This window comes from Gossypium raimondii, chromosome 1 (genome assembly GCF_025698545.1).
Source record: "Gossypium raimondii isolate GPD5lz chromosome 1, ASM2569854v1, whole genome shotgun sequence".
Taxonomy (NCBI): domain Eukaryota; kingdom Viridiplantae; phylum Streptophyta; class Magnoliopsida; order Malvales; family Malvaceae; genus Gossypium; species Gossypium raimondii.
The window spans coordinates 18471953-18495059 of NC_068565.1; the positions used below are offsets into that span (position 1 = coordinate 18471953).

The 23107-nt window shown below is 35.2% G+C and overlaps 1 non-coding gene across 1 annotated transcript; it reads right to left on the reverse strand.

Moving 5' to 3' along the window:
* Positions 1-581: 581 nt before the first annotated feature.
* Positions 582-687, reverse strand: LOC128032670 (small nucleolar RNA R71). The gene has a single exon (XR_008188920.1). It is a non-coding gene; the product is annotated as a small nucleolar RNA R71 (small nucleolar RNA).
* Positions 688-23107: the final 22420 nt, after the last annotated feature.

Below are 23107 nucleotides of genomic sequence, written 5' to 3' on the forward strand. Positions count from 1 at the left end.
TTTTTTGTGTTTGTTTCGGATGTTTATGAGTATTGATCAAATTATTGACTTACTCCCCGTAGACCTTGAAATTGAAAGGACTTTCTTACAAAGGAGAACACAAGCGAACCAAAGAAGGACCAAATATATGAATTTTGAAAATCTAAACCAAAATCCAAGAGGAACATTCACTTATAGTACTCATAATTCGATCATTCTTGCCGATGATAGAAATTGTGCCATTAAACAATATGTCATTCCTCTATTCAACGAGCTCAATTCGAGTATTAGGAGACCCAAAATCGAGGAACAATATTTTGAGCTAAACCCGGTCATATTCCAAATGTTGCAAAATATGGGTCAATTTAATGGGATTCCTGCTGAAGATCCACATCTTCATCTTCAGCTATTCATGGAAGTGAGTGACTCATTTAAACTAGTCAGGGTGATTGAGGATGCCTTGAGACTGAGATTATTTCCATACTCCTTAAGAGATAGAGCACGAGCGTAGTTGAACTCCCTACCGTCCGGTTCCATAACTACATGGCAAGAGTTTGTTGAACATTTCTTAATGAAATATTTCCCTCCATCTTTAACCGCCAATATCCAAAATGAAATCACTTCATTTCAGCAACTTGATGAAGAATCTTTATATGATGCATGGGAGCGGTTCAATGAGTTATTACGAAAGTGCCCTCATCACGACATTCCTTGCTGCGTTCAAATGGAGACTTTCTATATTCATCTTAATATTCATACTAGAATAATGGTGGATGCTTCGGCAAATGGAGCCCTTCTTTCTAAGTCTTATAATAATGCTTACGAGATTATTGAAAGAATTGCCAACAATAACTATCATTGGCCAACCAACCGAGCAGCCTCAGAAAGATGAGTAGCAAGAGTACATGAAGCAGACACACTTGCTTCTTTGGCAGCCCAGGTGTCCTCTATGTCTTCTATGCTTAAGAACATAATTTTTAATGGTTTCAATGGTGATCTGTTAGGTCAGCAGCTGAATCAGTCCGAGAATATTTCTTGTGAATACTGTGGAGATGGCCATTTCTTTGAAAATTGCCCACCGAATCAAGAGTCAAATTATTACATGGGAAATCAGAATTGGAATGGTCCGCAATCAAATTTTTACAATTCTTCATGGTAGAATCATCCAATTTCTCCATGGAGTAATTAGTGGGTGGACCATAGCAACCCTGCTATGCCATTTCGACCAAATTATCCATCAGAATATTCTCAACAAGTGCAACAACCCCCACCAACTGATTCTTCAAGTGATCTTGAGAATCTGCTGAAGGCATATATAGCAAAGAATGATACCACTTTAAGAAATCTAGAGAATCGAATGGGTCAGCTAACTAATGAACTTCGAAATAAACCCCAAGGTATTTGGCCGAGAGACACAGAAATCTGAGAATTTATGGCAAAGAGCATTACAAAGCAGTCTTTTTGCCAAGTGGAAAGACCTTGGAGCCCAAGGTGGTTGAGGTTCAAGATGAGGCTGTTGTAGCTCAAGACAAAGAGGAAGTTCAACCAAGTGTTGAAACTCTTGTATCACAGAAGTCAGATTTAGTGATCCTTGATGAGGTAAACTCTAAACCATTTAGTTCTGATTATCTAACACTTTCGTCAGATGCAGAAAAATTTCCACAGAAGAGTTGTCCGGTTAAAGCTAAGATTCCACCATTGCCATATCCTCGACAATTCTAGAAGCAATAATGGGATACTTAGTTGAAAGAGTTTTTTGATAATGAGGTGACTTTTAATGACTTCGATACTGCTAAATCCCCAGATGTAGTTGAAGACTGTTTTGTTATTTCCAAGATGGAATCGCTGGCTTCTATAGAGTTGGAGCTCAATTCTGTAGATGATCTGTTAAAATGTATTCTGCTAGCTGATTCGCCAAGTGATGATGAAGACAAGGAATGTTTGGCTTTTTTAAAAGCTAAAACGAAGGGATTCACACAAGAAGTTTGACTAGAATCATTAGAGTTATTATCTCGGTAGTACACACAACCAAAAGTGTTGATTGAAGAGCCAGTCGAATTAGAACTGAAGACTTTGCCTCTTCATTTGAAATATGATTATTTGGGTTTATCCCCATTTTTTACCTATCATGATTTTAGTTGAGTTGACCAAGAATCAAGAAGAAGAGTCATTTGTTGTTTTGGAAAAACACAAGAAAGGTGTCGGATGGATTATTACAGATATTCGAGTCACGAGTTGGAGGATTTGTAGGAATTACAGGAAGTTAAACAAGGCCACCAGGAAGATCATTCCAGGTTTTCTTTCCCTAATAAGATGTTAGACAGATTTGATAGGAAAGAATATGATGTCTTCCTAGATGGTTATGGTTGGTATGACAAATGGCCATTTGACACCACCATGGGCAATGACGATTTGAATAAAATGGAGGGAGTTCTCTTCACTTTCTCTATCGTTATGTTATATTTTTAGTTTTTTTCTCATTTGAATAAAATGGTAGACTTAGATAAAATTTTCTTTGGTTCATTACATTAATTAAAACTCTGTCTAGGAGATTGGGACTTAAGCGAGACCCCTCCAGTTTTTCCTAAGAGTTTAATTTAATGTAATTTTTCAAAAAAATATTTTTCTAAGTAGCCCAAAGAATTTAAGTATTTGGTTTGTTAAATAGAGGGTAAGCTTTTAACCCAAACACTAATTTCTTTGAGTTTTATTTAGTTTATTTTCAGTACAGGAGCTTAGAATCCAAAAAGAAGCTACCATTAGGCTTAAGACACTACTAAGAAGGGAAATATTCAACCCTTTCCTGCACAAACCTATAGCCCTTACCTTGCTCCACTGGCACTCCCAAGTAGCCTAATAGTGCATCTCACTTAACCCTTTAATGTTGTAGCCCTTAACTCCCTGAATCACCACCCCAAACACCTTCATTCGAAGTCACCAAATACCGCACCTAAACTATCTTTAAAACTGCCACCCTCTTTAACTCTAAACCTTACCCTCAACTACTCACCCACCTACCCAAAACTGAAACCACCCTTAACAGATTTCCTAAGTTCGACAATGAGAGTCCCATTATCTAGCACCATTCCACGAAGTTAACAGTTTGGTATAATGGCTATGCTACAACACATCTAGTTGCAGCAACAAGATTACTGGAGATACTCAAAAATACGAGATAACACAATCAGAGATGCATTTAAATATATATTTCATAACCTGTTTGTTTTTGTGCCTGAATTTCTAGACTTTATACTCGAACCATGGACTCTAATGTCGAGGAAGGAAAAAGATGAGTTAGATTCTGAGGGATCTGCAAATAAATAAAAATGGGGGATCTTTACTTTATTTTATTTTTCTCATAATAAAAAAAGAGGTGGAAATCATAAATAAAAATGAACAAATTGCAAAGTACAAAGTGTGGCAATAGATATATACATGTCTAGGATTGGATCTAGAGAAAGCTTGGTACTGAAGCAGTCAAATTGACTCACCTCATCTTTTCTAGAATCTTACCTGGTGTATAGTATCTATTCACTTCTAACAATGAGGATATTGTTAATCTTAAGTAGGGGGATCGAAAATTTGAAATTATTTCCTCTCAGAATAAATTTTTCTTTTAATTATGATTATGATATATTTTGTTCAAAATTTGAAATTTTGTTAACTATGCTAAACTTCAGTATGAATAAAATTCTATTATTTCAATAATTGCTATGTTGGCTAAATTATGACATAAATGTACTCTTAATAAAGCATGTAAATTATACCATAATATTTTTAAGTTCCTTAGGAAAGTTAGGCATGAATGAAAGTTTAAGTATCTACAATTGACTTAGTAGTTTCTTGAAGTGAAATCCTAGGAATCATGGAATGTTGAAAATGTTTTAAGCAACTTTTGTTTGGACCGTTTAATCCTTTCAAGCCAAACTTGATTAATTTTATCCCTTGAAACCCAACTTTGAGACTATATGGCCTAATTTTATTTGAACCCTTGCAATATTCAGCCATCACTTCTCTCTTAATTATCTTTAAATTGTCTCAAACACTAGACTCAGTACTATTCAGAATATTCTTTAAAATAAGTTTAGGGGAGTTAAAAAGAAGTATCAAATAATCAAAAAAATTGTAGTATATACAGTAAAATGCTAGTGAAAAAAAGAACAAAAAGCAAAGAAAAGAAAAAGAACAAAAAAAGAGAGCATATGTACTTGAAAGAAAATAGATGTACAAAAGAGCATGTGAAAGCAAATTAAGTTGGTGTATTGAAGGTAAATATTCCAAAGGTCCGATTTAAGCTGAGTGTAGGGTTTTTAGCCTATACTTTTCTATCTTTTACCTAACTCTAGCCTAGCCACGTTACAACCTTATTAAAGACCTATTGATTCCAGTTTCTATGATACCTACATTAGTGAAGAGAAATTGCTATGTTCAACATATGAAGGCATAAGTTAAACTTAATGATTGTAGCTTAATCTTGAATAAGGGAATAAAATCAAATTAGTAGGGAACTAACATGTATTTATTTGGAATCATTTAGTCTATTTTTACTGTGATAAGAATGATTAAGATTAATTTGAATGATATGTATACTTAAGTAGCGTAAATCTCAAAATTCTTGTTTTTGAGCATAAGTATACTAAAATCATAATTTTGGGAAGAATGTTGTTCTGAAGGAATTATTCAAAGATTTTTGCAAGAAATTCTTTTCAAATTTGTGCAGTACTCGGGACGAGCAATGAATTAAGTTTGGGGGTGACACACTTTTTCATGCCTTTTTTAACTAAAATTCATGTAGTTTCGATAAAATTCTTGTCGAAAAATATATAATAATTATAAAATAATTAAATTTAACTCAAATTATGAACATGTTGAATTTTAATTAATTTTATATCAAATTTTGATTATTTTCGACAGATTTGCACAAATGGCGAAAAACAGCTCGACAAACACTCCTAGAAGCGCAAAATCGAGAAGCAATTTTGAAGCATCAAGGTGAATTAATTTTTCAGCCTAAGGCTATCCAAATTATGTGTATTGATTCATAATATAATAATTTTAATTTTAATCCAATTTAATTTGGGTTAAATTAATTATTATTAATTAATTATGAAAAGGGGCCCAGTTAAGCTGAACCGAGAAACCCGATCCAAGCGAGCACTGGACAGCCCAAAACCGTCCCACATGCTGACCAAATTAGCTTGCTTGGATGATTATTTGGCTTGCAAAATGACCCTTCAATTTGCATTCAAACCCCTTTACTATTCATGCATTTCAAGATTTGCCCCTACCTAAAAATAGCATGTTTGAAATCTTCAAACATGCCACATGTGTGGCTGGCCATGGGGGGAGTATTTGGCTGATGATTTTGGATATTTTTAGTGGCCTTCTCAACCTATAAATACCCCCCTTTCCTACTCACTTCAAACACATCTCAAACCTATTCATTTCTTCACTTCTCTCACACTTTTCTCTCTTCATTCCCTTCCATTGTTCTTCATTTTCTTCCCCATTCTCTTGCCGATTTCACCTCTTGAAAAAAGAGTCATTAAACCACCATTTAGAGTAGCATTCAAGTGTTTGTAGAAGCCTCGGTTCAACAAGAACAAGCGGAGAAGGAGGAGTGGAGCAAACTAGACAAGCCTCAGAGAAACACCGAATTTGACCCTTTTAATTTTATTGTTGTTGTTATGAACATGTCTATGAATATTTGTGATGTTGATATGGCTTAAATTTAATTCATATTAGGTTGATTTCATTTCGTCTACTTGAGTTATTGAAATTGTGTTTGTGTTGTTATAGGCCTCGGTAAGATGTTTGATTAAGTAAAACAATGACTAAGTTATTCTTGCATTACAATTGTAAGGTAACTAATGAATTAATTATTTAAATGGACTAAAATTTTAATTAATTGACGCGATACTTAATCAGTGCATGTTTAATCATCTAAAGTAGCTGAGGGTTAAATTATCAACGGTATCTAACGATACATTAGCCTTGCATAACTTGTAAGATTATTGTGATTAAACTGTTTCAAGGTAGAAATACATTGTTACCTCACGTAATCTTTTATGTGCTTATGAGATTGAATTAATTGTTTGAATTGGCATAGAGATATGTACAAGAGATTATTTTAATTTCGTAAGTATGTATGTGCATTAACATATTTGCTTATTAAAATTTGTTTAGTCAGTTGAATTGACGTAGAGATATAGTCAAGAGATAAATGTATTTTGGTAGGTAAGTATGTTCATAAGTTAGCAAATTACCGAGTTGCCGTGAATTTATTCGTAATAACTTAAACATGAGTTTAATAATTCTAAGTTAAGAAATGTAATTAATTTAGCACAATCATGTCATCTTAATTAAAATCATTTTTGAAATTGTGTATTGGAACTTTTATTTTATTTTTTATTTTACTTATTTAAAATCCTAGTTTTTAATCACCTCCTCAAATCAAAAATATTTTCTTCACCAAAGTATTTTTAAATTGCATTCATAAAATATTCTTTGCACAAATCCCGTGAGTACGATAACTCGACATTTACTTGTCATTTTCTTAATTGTTGCGATTGTGTACACTTGTATATTTTCATCATTCCATCGACATATTCTCAACCAAAAATAAAATGAGCACGAATAAAATATGCTATGTAGGCTTAAAAGCTCACAAAAACTATGGTTTTCATGTCAAACTTGCAAATTTAAAGTTTCTAGATAATACTTCAATTGAGGGAGACAACCTAAAATATTTATTTCTAAAAAAACAAGTCTAAAAAACACAAGTCTAAATTGAAAACAAGTCTAAGAAAGTCTAAAGGAGGGGGACTCGACTGGAACGACGTGAGGAGAAGGAAGAAACATACTAAAGAGATTTAGGGTTTTCAATTTATTTAAAAGGGAGATACAGTTGTGTATAGACCGATGTTGGGCCACATAGTCATGTTTGGCAACCGTGTATAGGCCCATAGATCGTGTGACAGTTGAACTCATGAAAAAAATAAGCTCCAAGACTCACACAGCCTTAGACATGCCCGTGTGTCCAAGCTGTGTGCCATACACGGCCATGTCGCTAGGCCGTGTGGGTCATTTTAGCCTGTGTGATGCTTCGAAAAGAAAAGTACTCCTAGTATCAACATGAGCAATGTAACACCCCTTATCCGAGACCGTTGCCGGAGTCGAGCATGAGGCATTACTTGACTTAACTTAAAAGTTCAGGGCATACAAATTTACTTTTAAAAGTTATTTCATTGTTCATAATAAGGCTATCCACCTGCGCAGTAGTCACTAAATCAATTATAACTCGAGCTAAAAAACTCGAAATTTAGATCTCTAAATTTTCAATGAAACTAGACTCATATATTTTTTTATCATAAATTTTTTTAGAATTTTTGGTTCATCCAATTAGTACATTTTATTAGTTAAAATCTCCCCTATTTCACTAATTGTCTATCTTGACCTCTCGTCACTAAAATTCAATTATCTCATTGTACAAACTTCATATGGTGTTCTCACTTGCTTCTACAGAAAATAGACTTAGTAAGAAATCTATAAATATAAATTATAACTCATAAATATTTTTGTACAATTTTAATGATTTTCCAAAATTAGAATAGGGATTCTGAAACCACTTTGACCTTGTCTAACTAAAATGCAAATATATCAAAATACATAATTCTTTTGTCTACACCATTATTTTTCTATGAAAATAGACTCAATAATCTTTAATTCTATATCTCATCCACCCTCTAATTCATTTTCTAATATCCTTGGTGAGTTTTCAAAACCACGTCACTACTACTGTCTCAAAACTGATTCACTACCAATTTTTACTTTTTCATGATTTCTATGCATAATTTATCACCTAGACATTTATAACTACAAACACCTTCATGCTTAGCCATTTTAATAACTATTCATCATCAAATATTTACATATCATATTTTTGTTATATCTTAAGAATATACAATCAAAATGACCAAGTCCCTATACATGTCATAGCTCAAAACATTTATCGTCATAAAATACCGAGTTGTGGTGGTTGATAGTGTGAACGCTCTCCGACGTCTTCAAGATCCCGACTATGCTTGATAATACTATATGAAAGAAAAAGAAATAAAAGAAATAAGCATAAAGCTTAGTAAGTTTACAAGTAAATAAATAACAACATTTATCATAAACAATTATATTCATAAATTTTTATTAAGCATTAAGATATTTACTTTCTTCTTTACTTACTCTCTTACTCGTTTACTTTCTTGCTTGCTTAACTTACTCCTTCGTTGCTGAAATTTCTTTTCTCAACTGATAACTGAGATACTCTTAATCTTATTAACTCACCTGAACTTGTCTATTAGGCTTTTACTTGAACTTTCATGCAACATCGTCTATTTCTTAGCCCGTTGAATCACTTGGAATACTAAGGATACTCGGTCTCCTATCTGAATATAACATGCCAAAGCTATGTCCCAGACATAGTCTTACATGGGATGTTTCTTATACTGCCAATGCCATGTCCCAGATATGGTCTTACATGGGATTTCTCATATCGGTGCCCATGCCATGTCCCAGACATGGTCTTACAGGGGACCTCTCATCTCGGTGCCAACGCCATGTCCCTGACATGGTCTTACATGGGACCTCTCATCTCGGTGCCAACGCCATGTCCCAGACATAGTCTTACATGGGACCTCTCATAGTCTCAATGATGCCAATGCCATGTCCCATACATGGTCTTACATGGGATCTCTTTACCCAAATGTCATGACATTTGTATCCAATACATTCCTCATGTTTCAACGGGGCCTTTTAACACTGATTCTCTGTCATCTCATACTTGAGTTAACATTAGATATTTTCATGAAATAAATGAAAAATTGCAAAAAAATAACAACATTAATAATAATTATCAAAATATTGCATTTATTTATCGTAAACTTACCTCGGTACAAAATATGATCAAATTTAGCACTTTAGTCCTCAACATTTTTCTTTCCCCGGTCTAACACCAAATTTTGTTCTTCTTGATCTATAATAGCAAATTTAGCTTATTTAATGCTCACATTCATCAAAGCAGTCCTTAACTCGAACTTTGACAAAATTATGTTTTTTCCCCTAAACTTTTGCATATTTACACTTTTGTCCCAAAGCTCAAAAATTAAACTTCATCCCTTATTCTTATGTTTTATGACATGCTGAACATTTTTCCCTTCTATGGCAACATCAAATTCCGACTCTAACACTTACTTATGAACATTAGGTATTTTTACCGATTGTGTCGTTTTACTTGTTTTCACTTAAAATCACTTAGCAAAAATTGTTTAACATAATTTCAAGCTTTATATTCTACCATAAAACATCAAAATAAACACATTTCACCTATGAGTATTTTTACAAATATGAACCCTAGGTTAAATTATTGCTAGGAGTAAGCTAAATCAAGTTACCGGGACTCTAAAAACGTAAAGAACATTAAAAACGAAGCTAGAACAGACTTACAATCGAGCTTGGATGATTGAAAAACTGTAGCCATGGTTTTCCCTTGTGAAATTCGGCCATGGGGTTGAAGATGGACAAAAATTGGCTTTTAATTTTGTTTTTAATTCATTTTAATAACTAAATGACCAAAATACCCTTAATGAAAAACTTTGGAAACATGCCTAACCATTTCCATTTTTGTCTACCAACTTAACCAATGGTCTAATTACCATATAAGGACCTCCAATTTAAAATTTCATAACAATTGGACACATCTAACATGTAGAGCTCAACTTTTGCACTTTTTATAATTTAGTCCTTTTGACTAAATTGAGTGCCCAAACGTCGAAATTTTTGAACGAAATTTTCACGAAATAATTTTGTGAAATCGTAGACTATAAAAATATAATAAAATAAATTTTTTTCCTCATCGGATTTGTGGTCCCGAAACCACTATTCCGACTAGGCCCAAAATCAGGATGTTACATTTCTCCCCCACTTTAGCGATTTTCGTCCCCAAAAATCTTACCTGTGAAGAGATTTGGGTACTGTTTTCACATAGCCTCTTCGGGCTCCCATGTAGCCTCGTCTATCCCATGCCTATTCCATAATACTTTCACAAGTGCAATACTTTTGTTCCTTAGTTGCTTGGTCTGTCGAGCTAATATCTTTACCAGTTCTTCATCGTAAATAATGTTTGGCTGAATCCCAACCTCTGTCTAAGAAATCACATGTGACGGATCTAAACGATAACGACGTAACATAGACACATGGAACACATCATGAATCTTCTCTAACTCAGTCGGCAAAGCTAACCGATATGTTAAAGGCCTAACTCTTTCAAAAATACCCTATCACCAACTTGGAATTCAATCTCTTTTCTTTTCAAATCTGCATAAGATTTCTGTCTATCTAAAGCTGCTTTCAAGCAATCTCTAATGACTTTTACTTTCTCTTTTGTTTCTTTGACTAGATCAACCCCGTAAATCTGATTTTCCTTAAGCTCTGTCCAATACAAAGGCATACGACACTTACGTCCATACAAACCTTCATAAGGTGCCATCTTCAAACTCGACTGATAACTATTATTATAGGCAAACTATACCTACGACAAATATTTCTCCCAACTACCTTGAAATTCTAAAACAGAATATCTGAGCATATCCTCAAGTACCTGAATAACTCTCTCTAACTGACCATCGGTCTAAGGATGGAAAGTTGTACTAAAACTCAACTTTGTGCCCAAAGCTTCCTACAATTTCTTCCAAAATCGTGAAGTAAATCTCGGATCTCTATTTGAGATAATCAATAATGGTACTCCATGCAGTCTGACTATCTCTGAAATATACAACTCGACCAGCTTGTCAAATGAATATTCAACACTTCTCACCGTACAAGTAATATCTCCAGATTTTCAACGCAAATACAATGGCAGCTAGTTCTAAATCATGCGTTGGGTAGTTTTTCTCATGTGACTTTAACTGTCTGGAAGCATATGCTATTACTTTACCTTCCTGCATAAGTACACAACCCAATTCATTCAAGGATGCATCACTGCAAATCACAAATTCTTTACCCGATTCTAGCTGTACCAAAACAGGAGCTTCTGTCAATAATGCCTTTAACTAGTCAAAACTCTGCTGACACTTCTCAGTCCATTCAAACTTTACATCTTTCTGCAACAATCTTGTCAACGGGGTCTCTATCATGGAAAATCCATTTACAAACTGTCTGTAATAACCAGCTAATCCAAGAAAACTTCTAACCTCTTACACATTTTGGGGTGGTTTCCACTCAACAATTGCTGAAATTTTACTCTGATCAACTTTAATAGCATCACCTGACTCAATGTGTCCAACAAATCTGACTTCTCGAAGCCAGAACTCACTTTTACTAAACTTGGCATACAATTGATTATCTCTTAGAATCTGTAAAACTATTCTTAAATGTTCGGTATGTTTAGTCTCATCAGGAGAATAAATCAGAATATCATCAATAAACACAACTACAAACTTATCCAAGTACAGTCGAAAGATTCGGTTCATTAAATCCATGAATATGGAAGGAGCATTAGTCAAACCGAATGGCATCGTAAGAAACTCATAGTGACCATACCTAGTCCGGAAAGCAGTCTTCGGAACATCTAACTCTTTAACTCGCAATTGATAGTAACTGGATCTCAAATCTATCTTGGAGAACACAGTGGCTCCTTTCAATTGGTCAATCAAATCATCAATTCTAGGCAGTGGATATTTATTCTTTATTGTTACTTTGTTAAGCTTCTGACAATCTATACACAACCTCATCGAACTGTCTTTCTTTTTCACAAAAAGCACTGGTGCACCCCACGGAGAATAACTAGGCCTTACAAAACCTTTATCAGTTAATTCCTGCAACTGAGCTTTTAATTCTTTCAATTCCAACGAGGCCATTCTATAAACAGCAATAGAAATGAGAGTTGTACCTGGAACCAACTCAATACCAAATTCAACTTCTCTAATAGGAGGAAAACCTGGCAATTCTTCCGAGAACACATCTAAATACTCACGTACCACTGGCACTGATTCAATTTTCAACTCTGGATCTTTAGTGTTCAATACAAAAGCAAGATAAGCTTCACACCCTTTTCTCAAACATTTTTGAGCAGACATAACAGAAATCATAGAGAGAGAACCATCTGACTCAACTGAATCAATCAGAATAATATCACCATTTTCACATTTCAACTCAATGTATCTCTTTCCGCAATTCACTATCACATCATGGGCAGTCAACCAATCCATACCAAGAATCACATCAAACTCATCAAACGACAATAGCATGAGATCTGCAGAAAAACAGTGAACTCTAATCATCAAAAGGCAACTTTTACATACTTTATCTACTAACACATACTGGCCTAATGGATTTGATACTTTAATTACAAATTCAGTGGATTCTATAGGAATGTTCATACTAGGCATCAATCTCATACAAACATAGGAATGAGTCAAACCCGGATCAATTAAAGCAATAACATTAGTATCATAGAGAGAAAATGTACCCGTAATCACATCAGGGGAGGATACCTCTTCCCGAGCACGAATAAAATATGTTCTTTTGGTACTCTAACATCTGATCTAGCTGCTGAGTTTCTAGACGTACCCCTGTTACTTGCTCAAACTCCCGGGTTCCTCTGTGATCTGCCTCTAGTAGGAGCATTTCCCAATCTTGCACTCAATATTGCTTCTCTTTTAACTATTTCAGGACAATTCTGAATAAAATGATCTAGTACACCACATCTAAAACAAGCATTTTCATTTGCTCGGCACTCACCGAGATGACGTCTACCACACTGAGCACACTCTGGTCTAGATGGTTGAGTACTACCCACACTTACAACTGTAGTAGTCTGAGCTCTTGAACCCACAAATCCTCTACCACTGTTTCGGCTAGGATACCCGGCTGAAATTTTCATTCTAGTAGAAAACTCTCTAGGCCTCTTGGATGTAGACTGAAATGATCTGCTCATCTACCTTTTCTCCGTGTCTGGAACCTCAATCTCAACTTTGCCTTTTTTTTTAACAACTCCTCCACTTTACAGGCTCTTTCAATTAGAACAACTAGCTCTTTCATCTATAGAACACCAACTGACAATCGGATATCATCATTAAGTCCATCCTTAAATATTTTGCACATAATAGCTTCTGTAGATACACACTCTCGAGCATACTTGCTGAGTCTGACAAATTCGCGTTCATACTCAGTCACAGTCATCTTACCTTATTTTAACTCAAGGAACTTTTTTCTTTTCTGGTCAATAAACCTGTGAATGATATAATTTTTACGAAACTCCTCCTAAAAGAAATCCCAAGTAACTCTCTCACTCGGTACAACTGATATAAGAGTCTTCCACCAATGATAGGCTAAATCTCTGAGAAATGAGACAACACATTTCATGCATTCTTCAGGTGTACAAGATAATTCGTCAAAATCTCTGATAGTATTCTCGAGCCAAAATTCTGCTTTCTCTGCATCATCATCTTTAGTAGCCCAAAATTCTTTAGCCCCTTGTTTTCTGATATTATCAACTGGTGGCCTTTCTCTTATAACTGTACCTGTACCTGTAACTGGGGGGCTACATTGGGAATCTAAAAATCATGAGGGGGTGGAGATCTAATAGTCGGATTCGTATGAACGAACTTAGCAAACGGTTCATTCATAGCATGGAAGAAGGCTTCTCAAGCCCCTCCTCCCTGACTAACTGTAATAGGCCTTTCACTAACATTAACATCTGGTGGCACCATCCCTTCTGCGGGACTAGGCACATTACTCTCTACTTCATCTATACCAGCTCGATCGGGTTCCATAAATATAAAAGAAAACATTTCAAAATCATCAGGAGTCGTCACACTATCAAAATATATAAGTATGGCATGTATAGCTAGACTCTTATCCATACTGAATATTTCGAGAACCAACTAAACCTACTCTGATACCAATAAAATGTAGCACCCCTTACCTGAGATCATTGCCGGAGTCGAGCATGAGGCATTACTTGACTTAACTTAAAAGTTCGGGACATAAAAATTTACTTTTAAAAGTTATTTCACTATTTATAATAAGGTTGTCCACCTGCGCAGCAGTCACTAAATCAATTATAACTCGAGCTACGAAACTCGAAATTTAGATCCGTAAATTTTCACTAAAACTAGACTCATATATCTTTTTACCATAAATTCTTTTAGAATTTTTGGTTCAACCAAATAGTACAGCTTATTAGTTAAAGTCTCCCCTATTTCACTGATTGACTGTCCTGACCTCTCGTCACTAAAATTCAATTCACTCATTGTACAGACTTCATATGGTGTTCTCACTTATTTCTACAGAAAATAGACTTAATAAGAAATCTATACATATAAATTACAACTCATAAGTATTTTTGTACAATTTTTAATGATTTTCAAAAGTCAGAACCGAAGATTCCAAAAACCACTTTGACCTTGTCTAACTAAAATGCAAATATCTCAGAATACATAATTCTTTTGTCTACACTGTTTTTTTCTATGAAAATAGACTCAATAAGCTTTAATTATATATCTCGGTACAAAATATGATCAAATCTAGCACTTTAGTCCTCAACCTTTTTCTTTCCCCGGTCTAACTCCGAATTTTGTTCTTCTTGATCAATAATAGAAAATTTAGCTTATTTAATACTCACATTCATCAAAGCAGTCCTTAACTCTAACTTTGAAAAAATTATGTTTTGCCCCTAAACTTTTGCATATTTACACTTTTGTCCCAAACCTCGGAAATTAAACTTCATCCCTGATTCTTATGTTTTATGACATGCTGAACATTTTTCCCTTCTATGACAACATCAAATTCCCACTCTAACACTTACTTATGAACATTACGTATTTTTACCAATTATGTCGTTTTACTCGTTTTCACTTAAAATCACTTAGCAAAAGTTGTTTAACATAATTTCAAGCTTCATATTCTACCATAAAACATCAAAATAAACACATTTCACCTATGGGTATTTTTCCAAATATGAGCCCTAGGTTAAATTATTGCTAGAATAAGCTAAATCAAGTTACCGGGACTCTAAAAACGTAAAGAACATTAAAAACGGGGCTAGAACAGACTTACAATCGAGCTTGGAAGCTTGAAAAACCCTAGCCATGGTTTCCCCTTGGGAAATTTGGCCATGGGGTTGAAGATGGACAAAAATTGGCTTTTAATTTTGTTTTTAATTCATTTTAATAACTAAATGACCAAAATACCCTTAATGAAAAACTTTGGAAACATGCCTAGCCATGTCCATTTTTGTCTACCAACTTAACCAATGGTCTAATTACCATATAAGGACCTCCAATTTAAGATTTCATAACAATTGGACACCTCTAACATGTAGAACTCAACTTTTGCACTTTTTAAATAAAATAATTTTTTTTCTTATCGGATTTGTGGTCCCGAAACCACTATTCCGACTGGGCCCAAAATCAGGATGTTACAACCAATGACACACTCATATTTTCAGGCCGTGTGTTGTAGATGGTCGTGTACTAGGCCGAGTGCGATGATCCTTCGCTTCTCCCACACCTGTGTGTGAGACCTTGTGTCTCACACGAGCATGTAAATCATTGATTCCATGTGTCTCGAATTAAAATTGAAAAAATTCGCCCTAGTGTCCACATGGCCTAGGAGACACCCATGTGTCCAGGCCATGTGGCCCACACGACCGTGTGTCCAAGCTATGTGGAACACCCCAAATCGTGTGGTCATTTTTTTAATTTTTTAAGTAATAAAAAGAAATGTACTATATATATTTGATTTATTTTTTTGAACATGAAAGTAAACTAAAAAAACTAAAAAAAAATAAAAACACTCGAGTTTACTCCCGAGAAGTGCATATTTAAAGTCTAAGTTCAGCTTTTCCTTTGTGCACAAATGGTTAAGGAGGATCTTGGAGCTAAAGCTCTTCTCTATCGTTAAAATTTGAAGGAAAAAATTGTGGATCCGATTTGTGTAACAGTACTTTGTCCCTAAATTTTAATTGGTTCATTCTCTTCACATGCATCATGGCGTTGCGTTATTTTTCCCTTGTGTTTTCTTGGTTTCTCATCAATCTTCGGTCATCATTCATTTAGTTCGGTAAGTTGTACCCTTCGTTCTTCATTTGTCCCTCAAGTACTATCACTTTGAATAAAATAGGAGTCCAACATATTTTCATGAGGCATTGTTTGCAAAGAACGTTGAGCCACATGATTACTAACATTAACAAAACAATTAGTATCATCCTGATCGTTAGGGAATCTCACAAAATCACCTGCTTGAAGAATAATCTTTTCATGACCTACATGAAGCACAAGTTCACCAGTACCCACATCAATGACAGTTCTACCAGTGGCTACAAAGGGTCGACCTAAGATCATAGGTACCTCAATATATTTATTCAAGCCCAATACAACAAAATTAAAAAGGAATATAAATTTACCAGCTTTCACAAGTAAATCCTCAATGCTACCCCTAGGATATCTAATTTATCTATCCGCTAATGGAATACTCATCCTAGTGGGTTTGACTTCCCTAATACAAATTTGTTTGAACATCTTATAAGGCATGAAATTTATTCTAGGCCCCAAATCAGCCAAAGCTCTTCCAACATTTAAACTACCAATGAGACAAGGAATAGTAAAGCTCTCTGGATTTTTAAGTTTGTTGGGAAATTTGTTTTGGTGAATGGCCAAGCAAACTACATTGAGCTCCATAGTCAACAAGTCTTCTAACTTCCTTTTATTTTTTAATAGCTCCTTTAAAAATTTTACATATTTTGGCATCTGTGAAAGGGCTTCAACAAATGATAAGTTGATGTGTAATTTTTTAAGAGTTCAAGAAATTTACCATATTGTTCTTTTATGTGGTCTATCTTCAATGCTACTGGATATGGAACTTGTAACGCCTCAAAATTCAAGTCTTTCATTTTTGCATGATTTGTCACAACTACTTGTTTGCTTCAGTGGTTAAGCAATTTGGGTGTGTTTGGGAGTATTTGCAGAGCCTGGGTTCAAGTTTAGGCCTTGGCAGAATTTTTAGTTTTTCCCTTAAATGAATCCAAACATAGGCATATAGGCCTTATAAATATTAGTGTTGCTTTTATGACACAAAAATAGCTTGTAGTCTAGTGGCAAGGTGGCGTGTGGTGTAACTGTGAGGTCAGAGGTTCAAGTCTTGGGTTGCGCATGGGAGCATTAATTTTGTTGCTTGAGCTGGGTAGGTGGTGGAGTTGGACTAGAACACTACTAAATGGAGTTTGAACTGGTCATAGAGGGAGTAGAGGACAAATAGGTGGAGTGAATCAAGGAAGGATAAGGGGAGAGTTTTTAGGAGAAAATCAAGGAATTTGAGAAGGGGGAGTGTTGTGACGTTTAGGGAGTTTTCAGCTTGGGAAATTCGGTTGGAGTTAGGTTGTGCTAAATTTGGCTTAGGCATTTTTGGGTAATCGATTTTTTGGTTGATTCTTCTTCTACTTGTCTTGGTTTTTTTAGTTTTGTTTAGCAGGTATTGGATTTTGAGGTTGAATTGTGGCAAGTTTCTTCACGGGTTTTGTTAACTTTTTCTATTTTGTGTTCTTTTTCTCTTTTCTCTCTACTTCCCGAATATTCCTCTCTTCTCCCCTCTCATCTGGCTGCTAAATCCTCCTTTTCTCTTTTCTCTTTCCATCTTTTCCTTGGTTGAATCTCTGACCTCTCCTTCTCTTTTTCTTTAACAGGTTATCCATCTCTTTCTTTCTTTCTGTTCTGATTTTATTTTACCTTGTATTACTTTCTTCTCTTTTTGACTGAGAGCGATCTCTCTATTGGGAGTGTGGTTCAGCCGATTATCACCTTTTGCTCTATTCCTCTGCACTAATCTTCTCCTCGCTATTTTTACTGTCTTGGTGCTGCAAGTATTCCTGGTTATCAGTAAAGTTTGAATACTCTTCACTTTTTGTTTAAAACCGGTTTTATTTCTTTCTTTTTCATTAAAATCGAATACTCCTCTTGGCCGCTATTTTGGTCTAGTTAGTTTATGAAGATCTTCATTGTGTTACAGGTAATCGTTAAGTGGGTGACCATTTTCGGTTGGGAGTCTTGAAGGAGTTAAGTCACCCTCTATCAAGCAAGGTAAGGATGGTGTGTGATTTAAGTGTTATTAAGAGGGTGTCTTGCTTTAAGGGCTGACTTGTGATTTCATTAAATCTAGGTTGGTGTGCGTGGAGGCTTGCGTGTTTCTCGTTATCAGGTGTGTAATCACACCCTCTCTCAACTGCAAATCGGTAAAAGCCGAAAAGCCAGAAAAGACAGCACTGAGACCATATGGGCGTGTGAACGCTCGTGTGGTAAATCGAGCCCTCGAAACACAGTGTTAGATTCTAGAGGCCTCCATGAGCATTTTCATAGGCTTAGGCCGTAATGGGCCTAAAATGATTGAAATACCCTCAAAGGGTAAAACGACCGAAATATCCTCGAAGGGTAAAATGATTAAAATTCCTTCGAAGGATAAAATGACCGAAATACCCTCGAAGGTTAAAATGACTGAAATACCCTCAAAGGGTAAAATGACCAAAATACCCTCGAAGGGTAAAATAACTGAAATACCCCCAAAGGGTAAAATGATTGAAATACCCTTGAAAGGTAAAATGACCGAAATACCCCTGACAAGTAAAATAATTGAAATACCCTCGAAGGGTAAAATAACTGAAATATGCTCAAAAGGTAAAATGACTGAAATAGCCCCAAAGGGTAAAATAACCGAAATACCCTCGAAGGGTAAAATGACTGAAATACCCCTAAAGGTTAAAATGACTGACATAACCCCAAGGGTAAAATGACTGAAATACCTCTGAAGGGTAAAATGACTGTTATACCCTTAGGAGTTGAAATATGTGTATAACCGATGTGCTCTATGATATATAAATGACTGTTACTGAGTATGACATACTGCATACACGTACGATTTGTGACATGACATACTGCATGAGATTGGGATGTTGATATAGGGGAAGTATATTGTATTGGTGGCTTTGCCACATATATCACACTAGCGACTTTCTTTGCATTATTTGCATCGGCGACTTCACAGATTTTAACAATTATCCGCCAAACAGTAACCGGATATGGAGACTTCTTTAGGAGGGCTATTACACGATTCACCAAAGCAGTAATCATAGAAGCCAATTGGGTATACGAATGATAACTCAAAAAGAATCAAACATGAGAAATGTTGAACCAATAGTGCCTAGTTGTCACACAAATGAAAGAAGGTTTATCCGAGGATCGTAGATAGGGATCTACCATTGAGGGTCGCCAAATGGCGTCCAATAAAACATTTTATCAGAGAAAAAGAGGTACGAAAAAAGAGTACCCAAGCAATATATATGTTTGTCAAGACTATTCCTTTTTAAGGGGAAACTATTGAGGAAGTACCAACCAAACGACTAGTTTTTTTGGGAACCAGCATGTAAGAGAAATCGTGAACTCAGATGGTCACTTTGATGATAGTTTGAGTACTATGGGCCAAAACGGTCAATAGAAGACATGTATGTTACTATAAAATTAAGGTAATGAGAAAAAGGCAAGTTATAAGGATGTAATTTGATAACTATGTAACCCAAGTAGGACTTAGTGTTCCAGAGTGACGTGAGACCTCATTAGTTATCCTAACGGATGGATTGTCAACATGTCCTTCGGGACTATCGTAAGAAAATGAGTCTTTCATGGACTAACCAGATTTAGAATGATCGCTGGGGAGGACTTACCTAAGGGCCATTAGGAGGGTAACTGAAGGACCACCTCATAAGGCCACAGTGGAGGGAAAAATCCATATTGGGAATCATTGGATGAAAGAATACAATTAAAGGAAGGACAGAGTCTGTAGACATGGTGAGAAATCTGAGGAACTGTCAAGACTGACCAAGGGTTGATAATATTTCCCAAGGGAAGAACACTTAAGCCCTATTAGCCAGTGGAAAGGTTTGGAAATAAATTAGAGCCTACCACTTCGGGTTGAGAGAAATTTTCCAAAAATTAGCAAGGAGTTAACTGTGTTTAGTTCTTTTTTGTTTAAGCCCTTGCAAGATGGGGTGTAATTTCATATAACGTATTAAAGAAAATCACTAAGTTCATATGAACTTACAAGGGTTTAACTTACGGTTGCAGGAATTGCGAGATAAGGAGCTCAAGGAAAGGACCAAGCCAGACAATGTTAGATTAAGGATCATCATTAGTGAGGTGTCATGCACAAAGGAAGGGGTACCTTTAGAGGCTCTGCCTAGGGGTCAAATATATTGTATTTAAATAGTTCCCTTAAGGTTCGAAAGTGGAGACAAAAAATAGTTGTTAATGTAAAATTTAAGGTTTTTTTATGTAAGAAGCATTTATTGTTTCTCAATAAATTCAATCCTCCAATTTTCAAGTTTAAAATTACGATTAGTGTAATCCAGTCCATTTGTGGCACCCCATACCTGAACTTTTTTTATCAAGTCGAGTGAGTGTGTTACACAATGCTTAATTTTATTTTTTGTTCTGTCATTTCATTTATTTGGTTTTAATTTTTCTTTGTTTGTTTCTATTGTTCCTTTTCAGTGTATGACTCTTAGTAACAATAAGTTAGTTCCATTTGATCGTAAGTCATAAAGGACTCTTAAAAATGCAAGGAAAGGTTTGTTTTGGAGGAAGATCCACTAATAGTGCATCTACCGAGGCAGAATCCTTTGTTCGAAGAGTTACCTCTGAACCACCCTTTGTTTGAAGATCAAGATCATTTACCTCGATCGAGATTGATGGATAATTGTACATTAAGGGATTATTCCATATAGGTGGGTAGAGTGGAGGCGTTGCTTTAGGTAGCAATATGAGAACACTAATGTTGAGAGGAATTACATGGGCAATAAGGTTGGGAATCCCTATTCGAATACCTATAATCGAGATGGCATGATGATCCAAACCTAAAGTAGGTAAGAAACTGACCGCCTCCAGACGTATTGAACGTCTAGAGTGTGAATACTCTAATAAAATATAAAATAACAAGATGGTATCCTCAAGTATACGGATCTAGTTGTGAAATAGTTTCACAACGGAGTGGGTGAGTACTCTGAGGTTCGTACCCAAGGGAGATGAATGCTAAATTAATTCAAACCTAGGTACTAAAAGATCTAATTAGTACTTTTAAATTCAGTTATAGTACGAAGTGTGTAAAATTAAGAATTTTTAAGGATTTTATAATAATAATAAATAAATCATAAAATATAAAATTCAATAGATTAAAAATGAAGAATAAATCAAATCTGATTATGGGTGATTAGCTCACTTCGGTAATCTCCATCAACTGTCACTTCGGGTTCCTCGTCAATCAACTAGCCGCTACCCTAGTAGGATCTACCGATCTTCCAGTAACATAACGACTCAACAAGAACTACTTATCTTCTAACCTTACAGTCCAGACTGGTTTGGGGTTAAGGTGTTCACAGATGGCCAATACCAATTTTGGGTTCATTTTCACCTTGATGACTTCCCGAGGATGTCAAGTCTGGCGTTTGTTTCACATTCACCTTTTCCCAAACAACTGACCCATTGAGTAACCCTACAAGATCATACCTCCACTCGCTAATCCCTTATGGAAGGATTAGATCCTCATGGCATTCATAAACAATATATAATCGATGAAAAGAGAAAGCGTGCTAATTAAATTGAGAAGATAGAATAAATGAAATAGCCTAATTGTATTCGTATTTAGTATAAATCCATAGAGTTGAATGATTCCACAATTCAGATCTCTTGAAAGAAAAATAGGAACAAATAAACTAAACTATAGAAACCTAAGAAAGAAAACGAAACTAAATATAAAGGAAGAAACTAGGTTTATTCCAATGTGACTATAACATGTGACAATGGAGCCTATTTATAGCCTGCAGGTGGTCATCATCCTTAACCCTAGGTTAACTAAAGTTCTCAAGCTTTAAGTTCGACTGTACGGACCAAAATGTCCCTACTTCATGTTTAATATCCATCCCAGAGTCGATATCGCTACACATCAGTACTTGTGTTGAGACATCGAAGGAATATTTGAATTTTCTTCATTCTGTTCCCTATGTTGCGACATCAGTCCTCTTGTGTTGCGATATATTGTCCAGTATCATCCTAAAATGCCTTCTAATGCCCTTAGGGTCAATAAAAGACTCAATTTTCACATTTTATTGAATGTAAGTATCACTAAAGAAACTTAACAAAAATGTAATGAAAATTCTTGTATTTAGCCTCTTTAAGTGTGAAAACTAGTTTAATTTGCTACACCGAATTACGGTAGATCAAACTCCCCCACACTTAAGTCACTAGTTTTCCTCAAGTAACATAAAAAAAGATGACAAATAAAAATGACAACCCTTAAGCAAGTATGATACAAGCATTGATTTAAGAGCATATGAATTAGGCATTTCATTTTACTAACAACTTCAACATGATGAATAGTTGACTTTCCACCTTTGACTTCAAACATCTAAGTTTAGTATGTTGCAAAATATACAACTATTAAGGTTCTCTCTTATAGGAATCCATCAACAAATCATACAAGTACTTTGATTTTCCAAGCAGAATACTAATAGTAATTTATGCACATGTCTAGTATGATGTCCATTCATTTATGAGAATACTTAGGTCACATAGGGCTTTTTGGCTTGTAACGTTTTGAGGATGAGGACAAGTATGGAATTCAAAAACAGTAAGCATCAATAGGGTTACAAACATGAAAATAGTTTGGCACATCGTATCGATCCCTATTCTTCCCCCTTAGTGACCCTTTCTCGCTCACCGCCTTTTATCTCCTTGTCTCTTCTTCCTTATCTCTCCAAATAGGAAATCATAGGAAATCGTAGCATGACATAGTAATTATGGCTAGCCTACGAGTTTTTTTGGTACACTAATGAACGAGTTTTTCTTTCTTTTGTGACTTTGTCACTTTTCTCTTTTAATTTTTCTTACACAATAATGCTTTTTGGCTTTTCAAGTACTTTAACTCGTATGAATTTTCTTTTTTGGATTTTTCTTCTTGTTTTGCGCTTCCAGGCTAACCTATAATTCCCATATCACACTAAACTGTCTTTTTTCACTCCATTTTTATGAACTTCGCAATT